The sequence below is a fragment of the Lipophrys pholis genome (assembly GCF_963383615.2).
Source record: "Lipophrys pholis genome assembly, chromosome: 13".
NCBI lineage: Eukaryota > Metazoa > Chordata > Actinopteri > Blenniiformes > Blenniidae > Lipophrys > Lipophrys pholis.
This window is the reverse complement of record NC_137632.1, coordinates 5,692,789-5,705,341: the sequence shown is the minus strand read 5'-3', so window position 1 is coordinate 5,705,341 and position 12,553 is coordinate 5,692,789. Positions and strand designations below refer to the sequence as shown.

General features: G+C 42.0%; 1 protein-coding gene across 1 annotated transcript in view; it reads left to right on the top strand.

Moving 5' to 3' along the window:
- Window positions 1-1,435: 1,435 nt before the first annotated feature.
- Window positions 1,436-12,553, top strand: part of LOC308118763 (interleukin-1 receptor accessory protein-like 1-A) — a 92,511-nt gene continuing 81,393 nt past the window's right edge. Inside the window, exon 1 of the mRNA XM_080478301.1 lies at window positions 1,436-1,996. The gene's annotated coding sequence lies outside the window, so the exon portion shown is untranslated. The remainder of the gene's footprint in view (window positions 1,997-12,553) is intronic.

Below are 12,553 nucleotides of genomic sequence, written 5' to 3'. Positions count from 1 at the left end.
CACTGTGAGACCTGCTGGCACAATGGAAACTCTTCTTTAATTTACAGTTGGTAGCAGTTGGTGCAGCAGCACAATTAAAAGTGTTTGCCAGCATTTGCCTGAATTCCTGTTCCCAGTTATATTTGTTGTTTGCATTACTTATAAAAGCTGATTTCAAAAGGACCCATTCTCATTATTTTTGCCACAGTTCTTCTGGTTTAAAAGGCGTCCTCATCTACTAATTATCTTTTAGGGGCATTAACAGATCAAACTAATAGAAACTGAAATTGAACTCGTCTTGAAGTGTGTTTATTCGCAGAGATGTTTAATAATCCACTTGTCTTTACATCAGTTTGACCCAATTTCAAAAGTTAATATGTTATAACTTTGTTTTTTAATGTGATTGCCTGGAAATGATGTGTATGGTTGTGTGCTATGCTCTTTGCCAGCCTAATTAATTTTGCTAATATTTGTTGATTCGTGTGTGTTTTATTAATATGTGTATATTTCTAAATTGTAATTGCTGCCATTCCAAAAACGATGTAGTTACAAAATCATTTCCTCACTCTGATCACATATATCTAAAAATATTAAGTTTGGATGATTTATTGCGCTCCTTGTGTATGTTTTATGTATTTAACCACTATGACTATAGGTGAACTAAGGTGTTCAGTAGCCCACATATTTCTGCTTTTTTTTTTTTTTTTTTAAAGATTTATGTTAATTAGGTCCCTTATATTACACACGTATAAATATGTTTAAATATGTTATAAAATGTTCAGTGAAAGGGAAAACATACAGAGTTGGTGAACATTTTATATTCCATGCTTTAAAACTACTTAAAACAGACCTGACCGAGAGGAGGAAATGTGACGATATTATGAAGGTTAAAAGAAATAAGACTGTAAATTCACACTTCCTCTAAAGCAACATGGGGCCGAAGCAGTGTGTGGGACTGTTGGTTTCAATTATTAAGCCTCATCCCTCTTCCTTTTTTTTAATATGGCTCCCTTTCTCCTCTTTTTCTCACCCTCCATCTGCCTCATCTCTCTCTCTCTCTCTCTCTCTCTCTCTCTCTCTCTCTCTCTCTCTCTCTCCCTCCCTCTCTCCCTCTCTCCCCCTCCTTCTTCTACCAAGTAAGCATCCTTTCCTACACATCCCGCTCTCTGCTCATCACCAAAGCTTTGACTTGAGTTATAGACGTCTGCTGGAATTTCTTTCCCCCTCATCCATTTCACTGTTAAATCGATGGAGATGACAGAGTGCAGGTGCAGCCGCGGCGACGCGCGGGGACGGCGAGTGGTGCACTAGGACCGCGGAGAGACTCTTCTCGTCGTGTGCATCAACTACAGAGCGGAGCTGTGGAGGAAACCCCCCCCACTCATCCCCTCCCTCCTCCCTCCTCCCTCCCCATCGGATCTGGTCCATTATATCCATACATTTCTTTTCCCCATCTCCTCCAGCGCGGCGCGGCTGAGTGGGGATCGCACCACACAGTGCGTCTGGGATGGTCGAGCTCCTCGGAGGGGATTAGAATCCTTATTAACCACGATTTGCGTTTTTAAAAAAAAAAGTCAGCTGTTTAGAGGGGGTGTTGATTTGGCATGTTTGCCACCCCCCAACTCGCTTTTGATTTTATGTTTTATTGCCTGTAGTTGAGTGTGTGCGTGTGTGTGTGTGGTTTTTCTTCTGCCAGTCATCCGGTAATTTTTTTTTTTTTTTGGAGATTTCATTTATTTTTTTATTTTCATTTCGAGCGCGCAAAGTCACATCTGCGTAGGAGAGAGCGCTTGGCGCACTTCTTCCCCAAAGGACAGAGACAAAAATCTCCATTCTCCTGTTTGGATTTAAGCCGGACGATCAGCTGAATGGGTGCCCTGGCAGCAACACAGACTATCACTACGTTGCACTCACTGTATGGGAACGTGTTTTCTCTATTGACCTGGAGTTGTGATGTCCAAAGCCTTCCCCACTGACTGACAAACGGCGCTGTACCATTTTGGAAATCCACTTGAAGGTAGGCCAGTTCTTCTCCTGGCTTGCGGACACAACATAGGTGTTTGTTTGTTTTTTTGTTGTTGTTTTTTTTAAAAGAATTTTCATCCTGATCCATAAAGTTGATGTAACCTGTTCTTCGATTATTGCAGTAAAACCCTGCTCACATGTGAGTCTGGGTTTGCGTCGGACAGTTGCAGCAGTTGTTCGAGACTAATTACAAGATAAAACGGTGGCAAAATAGACTCAAACGCTTCAAGGATGAGAAGTTCAGCACCTACTACTGTTGCAGCAATGAGATTAGTTCCAATCTAGATTTTAATGGGATGCAAACATTCGGTAAAGCGGTGTATGAATATTTAAGCCTTGTCGCAGTGTGAGGGGAAATCTCCGTGCGCGTCTTCTTCTTTTGCGCCTGTTTTTTTTTTTGGGGGGGGGGGGGGGGGGGGGGGGGGATTATTTGGCTCCTGATTTGTTTGCTCATGAGCTGAATGATGGAGATATACCGGAGGAGCCCTCTGCACTGCGGTCTCACACACACCGGGCCGCCGGGCTCACTGGAGCTCACTGAGGAGGAGAGGATTTAGATAAAGGTGGAAACGAAGCAGCAGCTTTCCCTGAAGGCGCTAAGCCTTATTATAGGCTCGATCCTGTCTTTATATGGAGGATATAGACTGCTGCTTGTACCGAGGCAACGATTTAACAGTGAAATAGACGCACAAAAAATACACAAAAACTTATAACCCCCCCTCTCTCTCTTTCTCTCTCTCTCTCTCTCTCTCTCTCTCTCTCTCTCTCTCTCTCTCTCTCTCTCTCTCTCTCTCCCTCTCTCTCTCTCTCTCTCCCTCTCTCTCTATCGTGCGTGTGTGTATCACCTGCACGCCCACACACTCGCAGTAATACAGTTTGAGGTGATTGCGCGCGCGCATGTGGAAGAGAGAGAGAGAGGCGAGTGCGTCACTGTAGTTACACAGTCCAAATTATGAGCCAGAAACTAGATTTCATTTTATTGCCCCGACAAAGCTTCTCCATGTCATTACGAGGAGAATGAACCACGTTGGCTTCTATCAGCCGTTTCCACATACTGTACGAGTTGCCCAACAGCGCGTGTCCATTGGGTGGAAACGTGCGAATGCCGACGCATGACGCAGGAATCCTGAGTGATGATGGACGATGATCCTATTTCTGGAGGTACTACGCCTGGATCAGACATGTCCAACCACTCTGAGCTTTAGTGGCAACCTTGAGGAAATCACAGCATTATTTATTGTTAGATATTTTATTTATTTATTTAGTATCAACCCAAGAGGCAACAAGAGATGAGATTGCTTTGGTCTGTCAATCAGGTGCCGAACATGTACTTCAAGTGATCATAAGAAGGTCTGTCAGGGCTGTGGGATTATTGGGTTGTGTGAGAATCAGCTACACTCTACACAAGTAGAACTCTTGCCTCAGACAGAGGGTTGTGGGTTCGAGTCCGGGCCAGGCCTGTGTGTGAGGTCAATTGGTGACTCTAAAAGAGCAGATACGTGTGAGTATGAGTGTGTCTCTCTCTGTGTTTATGCCATGGTGACCTGTCTGGGGTGCACACTGCTTGACACATTGTTATAGCTCCATGCAGCAACCCGCGATCCAGAACTAAAGGGGTCTTGACGGGTGTCGCTGTCTGGTTGGTGGCTCACTGGCTGCAGTTTGAGACAGCCACAATCCTAAGCAGACGTTTTTTTTTTTTCCTTGTGAAGTTTCTCAGATGACCTATATGTGTTTGTGCTGGCAGAGAGGACATTCCACAGGCCACCGAGCCCCTTCTTCACCTCTCGTCTTTAATATTGAAAGAAGTAAAAAGAAAATGTCTCCGTGTCACTCTGGATTTTGGGCCAAATTTTTTATGAGCATGGGGGCCTTGCAATAATGAATTCGTAACGTCGCTGGTGTCTGATGTTACAAAGTGCAGCAGATGAAACTGGCGGGCCGACGCTCCTGCCAGCAGCGCCTCGTCATAGGAAAGATGACAGGAACTGTCCGTGGTGCTGAAACAGACAGCTCCTTTGTTCAACTCTTGGCCTGATTTTGTAAGTTGAAATTCTCAGTGACTGCCGAAGCTCTCTTTGCCCTCGGTTATAGTTCACGTTTTTAAAGACGAGAGACTGTGGTTTGTCGCATGTATGTATGTCTTCATCAGAAACGATTCCTCGCTGTCAACTTTGAGAAGAAGACAAAATATAGACGAGCCTCCCTGTGTTAATAACGGCATCCTTTCAGCCTCTTGTAAATTATGTTAATGTGTTTCATACATATTTCATTCTTCTAACTGACACATCACGTCCCACTGCTGCCGCACTGCTTATGGTGTAATGACACATATATCCTGTGCCCTGCATTTTTCTCGATTTTGGCCCCAGATCACAGTGTTCCTTTTAAAGGGCATCATCATGTCGGCTGAGTAGTGTTAAAATCCATTAGCCGATTATCAAGAAGTGCATGGAGCTTGGCTTTGCCATGGGAAAACCATGAGTATTGTAAAGACAACTACATCACAATCATGGATGGATATTCCATTGCATTATTAGGGCTGGGGAGCAATAAACAAAAGCCCCGAGTGAGGCTTTACCCCTTCAGTTGGTCAATGCAGCGCTTTGTTTATATTCCTGGGGCAAGTGTATACAGGTTTTATTGATACATAGCTTGAAATAATTTAGCTTTCTTAAATAATAAATGGAGGAGGGTTAATCTTCTACAAGTGTATTTGAATAACGTATAAAACGCGTCTGTTTTATAGCAATAATTAACAATTAATCAGTGACGACATTATCTTTTCTTGCTGTGCGGAGCCGATGAAAACATATATCCATATCAATTTAGACTCAAATTATCAAGCCTTTGAAGTTTTACCAGTATTACAAATATTACATTTGCTCTTTATGTAGCTCATGATTGTGCTCAATAAAAAACATTTTCAGGTCGTTATTTTCCTTTCTAGGTTTCACAGGGCAAGACACTTAATGCCTGTTACATCACTCAGTGTACACTATGCCTGCTATAAACTCAGCTGGGCATCCGATATACAGCCCAAGAGGAAATCAAATTAACCCCGGGGGAGCTGTGACATCTTCCGCGCGGCTCATAATTGACTGCATAGCTCCTCTGTGATTACTGTTGCTCGGTATATCTACGGATCTGCATGATCCACTGTGTGCATCAAAATGACTTCATGTGATAACAGCGTTTGATAAACCCTACCAGGTTCTCTGAGGGCTCGCAGCTCGATGCACAGTGGGACCCCGGGAAGGCAATTTGCTTTCTTGTTAATGGTCGTCTAGTGTGGAGACCGAGCTGGTCAAGTCTTCTGGAACTGGTCTTATGCTGGTGATGAATGAAGTGTGTGTTTTCCCCTAAAGTTGATTGAATTAGGCCACCCCGCCGAACCATCACTTTCCCAAGGAGGGAAGGCGATCCTGTGGTGAAGTTTATCAATAAGCGGGTGGATAGAGTGTAAGTGGTAGTGTTGCCGGGGGCAGACAGCCGGTGATGAGGAGGGGGAACTCTCTTAGGGAGAGTCCCACTGATCACACAGCAGATTGGGAGCCCTCGGTGCTAGCGTCTGTCAGTGCCTGCCGTAGGGGGAGAGAGCGGTGGAGCCACACAGAGCTGACCCAGAACCACACACTGGGACAACTTCAGGTCAGCTTTCTTATTAAAGCCAGCTCGGTGTACCTGCCCTCTGTGCTTCCACTAGCTTTTCACCTCCAGCTCTTCTTATTCACTCATCTGATCCTTTTCACTGGAACTGTGATGAGGTGACGAACGTGGCTAATTCACAACAAAGCATCTCGCGAGCACAGCGTTTTGATGGCTTTGTTTTGAAGGCTGGTTGCTTTGACGTGGACCCCCATGAGGCCACTGGCAGCTGAGCTCCCACTGTGGCAGATTGATATTTGTAATTTAAGGGAAGCTGTCACACAGCATCCTCCAGATGGAGAGAGCTGCAGAGGCACGCAGTCGATTAAACACGGTTTGTTTAGAAATAATCATTTTGATGCGGGAGCTGAGGATTCATTTGAGGCATATTGGCTCTTAGGTTCAAAATGTTCAATTACACACTGACGCATCCCATCATATGATAATCAAACATAGGCGTAGAATACAGAGCTTGTCAGGGAAAAGAAGCTTTTAGCGTAAATGTTCGCCGACAAGGTCCCTCAGATCACCAGATCACACAGAAAGGACAGGTCAATGATTTGTGTCTCGGTTGCTGAAAAAGGTTGAGGATAGGTTGAGAACTAATTCATTAATTCATCCGGTGGCACACGCACACACATGCACACACATGCACACACCCGCACACACCCGCACACACATGCACACACAACCACACTGTTTTCATTGGAATTGATATTTGGAGGAGGGTTGTGTTTTAAAGCCCTCTTGTCACATTGATTGACAATAAAGGAAGAGTAAACAGCACAGAGAATACTGCTTGATTAAATGTCCTTCAAAAAAAACAAAATTGTGCAATAAATCTGGTTTCCATCTCGCAAATTAGCTCGATGGCATTTAAATGTTGATTTGATGACCTCCAAACTTGAACTCATAAGATAGTTGCACTCAGAGGTCAAAATGATTGCTTGTGAAAGTTTAAAGGCATGATTATAATTTGTATAATGAATAATAATATTTGATTATAAGGGATTATTTTTTTCCATATGGATACAGATGCTTCTAAAAAAGAATTTTATATAATAGAAAAAAACCTATTCACTAGAAACTTTCCCGTTGACATATTCTGATTATAGAAATAACTGATATTATCCAGTGATAATCCATTTTATTTGAGCTGACGCTGTACGTTGTTTTCAGCCGAGACTTGAGAAGCCACAGGAAAAACTAAAAAGTGATCATATCACATATCATATTTAAATATTTGTTATATACTGTATACAGCGGTGGACTGGGGAGTTTGCGTGTTGTATCTGCATGGGTTTCCTCTGGGTAGTCCAGCATCCTCCCACAATCCGAACACAAATATCTTGGTTAAATTCTTTGGATTAATTGGCTGAAGGTGTTGGTGTGTGCAGGCGATCGCCATATGATACTCTGTATTTCACATTATGCATGCAAGCTGTCTTTCACCCATATTAGTTGGATGTAAGGGGTTTATATTGTATGGATGACTCTATATAAACGTGCCCTATCTGGTGTTTGGATGCATTATTTTACATAGTTTGTAGAAAAATTGCACCATAGATATACAATCGCCATATTTGATTTCTTTGCAAAGCACCATGATTCTGAATGGTGCTATATAAGTGAATTGGCCTCACCTCTCCTTACATACCCTAACATCTAGTGTGACTTGTTGCGTTAAACTCAGAATCGGTCAGTGCTCGTTTGGCGTTTCTTGGCAAAAATCCATCTTTGTTTCGGCCTTACACCTCTCTTCTAGTAAATGTTGTGAGTATTCATTTGATTTCTTTTTTTTTTTTTTACATGGTGAGTTCATGCTCTCATTGCCTTTGTAAATCAAAATGTTCTTACATGATAGCAGAGTGACACACTTTGCCCTGCGACGACCTCACACACAGCCATCCCTTCGTCTGATTAAGGTTTCTACCCCCTGCTGTAAGACCCATTACTTTCAGATCAAATATCGCAGGAATAATTACCACAAAATCACTAATGATTGAGTTTGGTTTAAAAATGTATGACCTTGTGCAGGAGTAAAAAAATGAGGCAGAAGTGGATTTAACCGTACTTATACAATGAAATTTTAACTTTCCTTTACTATGATTATAGAAGAGTTGTCTGAATACACTCGTGTATGATCTACTTTTCTATTTCCTTCCAGCCTGGTAGTGAATGTAGATCTACGCTTGTCCGTGACCTTCTGGTTGGAAGTCACTGTCGTTCTCCAGTAAACACAAGTCAGACATTTAAACTCAGCATTTTAGATTTAACCTTCAATCCAACTACCATATAAAAAGAAAAGGAGAAGTGTAAGATATGTAAAAATGTTTCTTCAAAATAATCCTTTATATACTCAAGTTTGACATTTGTTTACGGTTTAGATTAACTTCTTTTTTACACTGTGGTTATATAATTATAGAATTATGAAGCAGAATTCTGTATTTATTCACACTCCAGCTGCACACTTTAGGAAAACTTTAGCAGTCAGAGAGCATAACTTTATCTCAACTAGTAAAGGCATGAATGGAAGCGACCACAGGGGTCTTGACAATGGATGCTTGAACTCTCCTCCACTGACATCAGCCCTCTGATAACCTTTCAAGCATTATCACTTTCTCCACACAGAGCAGAGATCACGCCCACTGATACACTCCCTATTCTTTCTTCCCTGCCCTAACTTCCTGCCTGGAGCGCTTCTCTCAGAAAGCTTCACCTCTCATTCTGACTGTAATCTGACAGGTGGCGATGTAGTAAACAAAGTTTAAGTCCCGTCACTGGGAATTTTAGGAGCTTGGCCTCTTTTGTTCAGTCACATGAGAATATAACCTGTCAGCTTTTTTTTTTTTTGTATTTTGACTAAAGTGATGTTGATTTTCAAGCTTGGCGTCACTTTACTCATCACTTCACGTGTTGACGTTCGTGTAAACATCTCATGCAAAACGACTGCTGCTTTGAGATCAATGCAGAATGGAGACGGACACAAAGAAAAGGGAGAGATGATAGGTTACCGAGAGGTGAAAAAGCTGCACTAAAAGCATGCTGGAAGTGCAGAGTGTGTTTATTGAGAAGTGGATTTGTGAGTAAAAAGAAAGCACTCAAGCTTGTTTCCCTTCACTCTCGAGCCAAATATACTGTGTTTTAGACTTCAGGTTTGAAAGCTGTTTGAGAGCATGCTTGTAGATGTACACACGTCACTTCTTAAAGGCTGCATTTTATCAATGCTATCTTAATGATGCCATTGTACCCAGATGAGGTTGTCACAAGAGAATCATTATTATTTTCCTCCGTCTGGACAAAGTCTGCAGAGAGGAGAAGGAAGAGTGAAACACACACGGCGGCTCTTTGTTTTACATTTGATACAGTCATGCATCAGCATCAAAAACGTAAACAAGTCATTTTCTCTGTAATTATGACGATGGAAATAATGTTCTGGCTGTAAGCAAGTTAAAACGGACTGTTGCTTCTGAATCTGTCAGAAATAAAATCTTGACTGCAACAGTTTGCAGCTTTGCAGGTGCTGACGATTGACAAAGTGAATTAAATCTTGATTACCAGCGCGTCCTGGGTACAATTCAGCAACGCAAACAGGGACTATAATTGTGTTCTTAACCAAGGGGTCTGCAAGTTTTATCACCAAAAGAGTGGTTTTTACCAACTTTTCACCAAATAAAATACGTCAGGAGTTTCAAAACCATTTCACAAAAAGAATTCAGAAAACACAGCATCCGGACATTTCTGTAGAGTTTTTCTATATTGAACAAAGCTGTGGTTTATGTTGTGAATTCCAAGAACTACAATTACAATGTTTTATTGCTTTTTGCAGTTTTTCTCATTTTAGCATATTTAACATTATAAAAGGTTTTCGCATTATAGCTATTCAAGCCATTTTACCTGTTATGGTCATTTGATCAGATTTAGTTATTTTCACCGTTAATCTATTGCAGCCATTTTACCTGTTTAGCAGTGATCAGCAGTGTTTAACTGTTTTAGCTGTTTGGATTTTTCAACATGGCTTTTTTTGTTGTATGTCAATCTCTCTCTCCGCATATGTATGGATTATTTTTAAACGACTGTAAACGCAGGAAACATTATTTACCTGGCTGACATGTACTCAGAGCTCTGAGGAAGGCTGCAGACGCAGCTGAAACATGTAAGCCAGGCAAATAACCTTTCCTGCGTTTTCTGTCGTTAAAAAAGAATCTATACACACGTAGTTCGAACGACAAAATGAACACAATTCAACTCTCTCTCCGCATGTCAAACATACAGCTAAACCAATGTTGTTTGCGCTGAAAATAAACCAGTGAACTGTACTTTCTTTAAATGTCACATTTGTTACCTGAAACTGCAAAACAAGAGGCATTTTGAAGGATTTGTTTTTTGCCGTGCAACAAATTAGACTTGAATGAAACCCCCAAAATATATTATTTGTACCTAATTATGTTCGGGCTTTGTGGAGCCACATATGGCTCCAGAGCCTTTGGATGCAAAACCCCAGGCTTAACATATACTGAGATACACCAGGGTCACAATTTTGGGTTTAATAAATAAGGAATAGTACATCCTCACAGCATCTATCCATCTGCTATACCGCTAAACTTACTGAGGCTGCATCGGGGCCGTATAGCCGATCCCAGCTGACTATAACCTGAAACACCTCAACATCACTCCTATGGGAACTATTACAGTCCCCAGTTAACCTTAAACATGTGCTTATGGACTGTGGGAGGAAACCTTCTCAAGGAGAACATGCAAACTCTACAAATTGTCCCGGAGCGTGAACCACTGCACCCTGTGGCCGCAACACAGCGATGAAAGAAATGCTAATGAAAGTCACAGTTTGTCTGCTAATGTAAGAACTTTTGAAGACCAAATTAAGAAAACACACACACACACATTTCTATGACTCATGTCAGGTAAGATAACCCACACAAAGATGTAATTAAAACGTCCTTCTGGAAACAGAACTCGCCAAAAATAGTCAAAGATATAAACAAAATGTTACGTATTGAAGATTAGTTACTGAAGAACAGATAACAGAGGGACAAGAAGAACCTGGAAGACTGATAAATAACCTAAACAATCAGCCATGTGAAAAACAACACAAGGGAAGAGAACACACAAACACACACACACACACACACACACACACACACACACACACACACACACACACACACACACACACACACACACACACACACACACACACACACACACACACACACACACAGCAGGAAAATAAAGAAGAGGAGCCACAGGAGTCACAATCAGACAGACTGGATGGGAGAAGAAAATCTCAAAAGGAAGTGAAGTTCACAGAAACATGACAAGTTGACGCTGCACAAAATCCACCTGGAAATGGACAAAGACCCAAAACAATAACACCAGAATGCTAAGAACAGAGAGCATCTGGAACAAAGTGGGAATGAGACTCTGCAGAGGAATTAGACAGAAAAACAAAGCAAAGCGCAGAACGAAGAATCGATTTTAGCCTCCCAGTAAACATAATTTCCAGTCTAATGAAGAGAACAAAAAGCAGTCTGGACAGTGTTGATTATTTCGTACATAATCGTGTCTGACATGGCAACAAGCTTGAATACATCTCATATCTGACCGTCCCTTTTTATATTTATTATTAGGTTTAGCTCTTATGCTGATTTTGGCATCATCATAACACTAAACCATAATCAAATCATCTCCTCAGCTCCCACTTTTTATGTTGTTTTTTTTCAGGTCCTACCAATTTTCCACTATTTATATATATATATATATATATATATATATAATATGAAGAGTTTCACCTGAAGTACAGGTACTGAACATATTGTACTGAACACAGAGTACTCACAAGTGGAAACACTGCAGCATCATGAGACACAGAAAGGATCTGCTCTTTCTTTCCCTGTGACACACACACACACACACACACACACACACACACACACACACACACACTTACACACAAGATTAGCTTTGGCAAATTGCCTCGTCTTACAGGATGAAATTGTATTTAAAGGTGTAATTTAATCATTTTGGTTGTGTAGAATCGGTGCTGAAAGTGAATCACGGTTGTAGGATTCTCCTGAGACGTCGATGTTGAAAAATCTCTGCGCTGCCAGTTGACTTGTAAGGGAGTTGTTAGAATTTCAAGACCAGATTCACTCACTACGGCGAAATTGTAAGGCCCTGATCTCTCAGCGGACCGGACCAAAAAAATAAAGAAAGGAAGAAAAGTCTGAGGGAAAGAGAAAGGGAGAAGGGAACAACTTTATCTCAATTTTCTGTTGCTTAGCTTGTCAGCTTGTCTCTGGAATCCACTCAGATGACCCGAGCTCTGAGCTATAAAGACGGAAAGACAAAAACAGAGACAAGGTCATGCAAGAATTGGCGAGGGAGAGAGAGAGAGTGAGAGAGCGAGAGAGAGAGAGAGTGAGAGGGCGGTGCAGGACGAGGAGGAGGGAACGAGAGGTGTTTCTACAGTTTCCTAAAGCTAAAACACTCTGCCCTGCTATTTTGTCAGCTGCAGTGGTCTGTGTTATGTGCAACGAGTCCCCGGGGAGACGGGACCGCCATAAATACTGCACTGTTTTGAACAGCCGTCTCTGATGTTGGCTCACATTGTGGACGGGATGCTGGCTATTAGTGCCGTTGGTCAGTAATGAGTGGGTACCATGTCCAAGCCAACTGTTTAGGGTCTTTAAACACTCTTCCAATCTAGTTCACACAGAAGCGCACACACATGGCCACGGCATGACTCAGCGAACAGCCTCCTGGTTAGAGGGCGAGCTAATATTTATCAGTGACAAATGAAGAGAGCTCATACGAAGAAAAAACCCAAAAACAAACAGGATAAACGAGGCGTAACTGAGTGCAATGGGCGATCTGTGGAAGA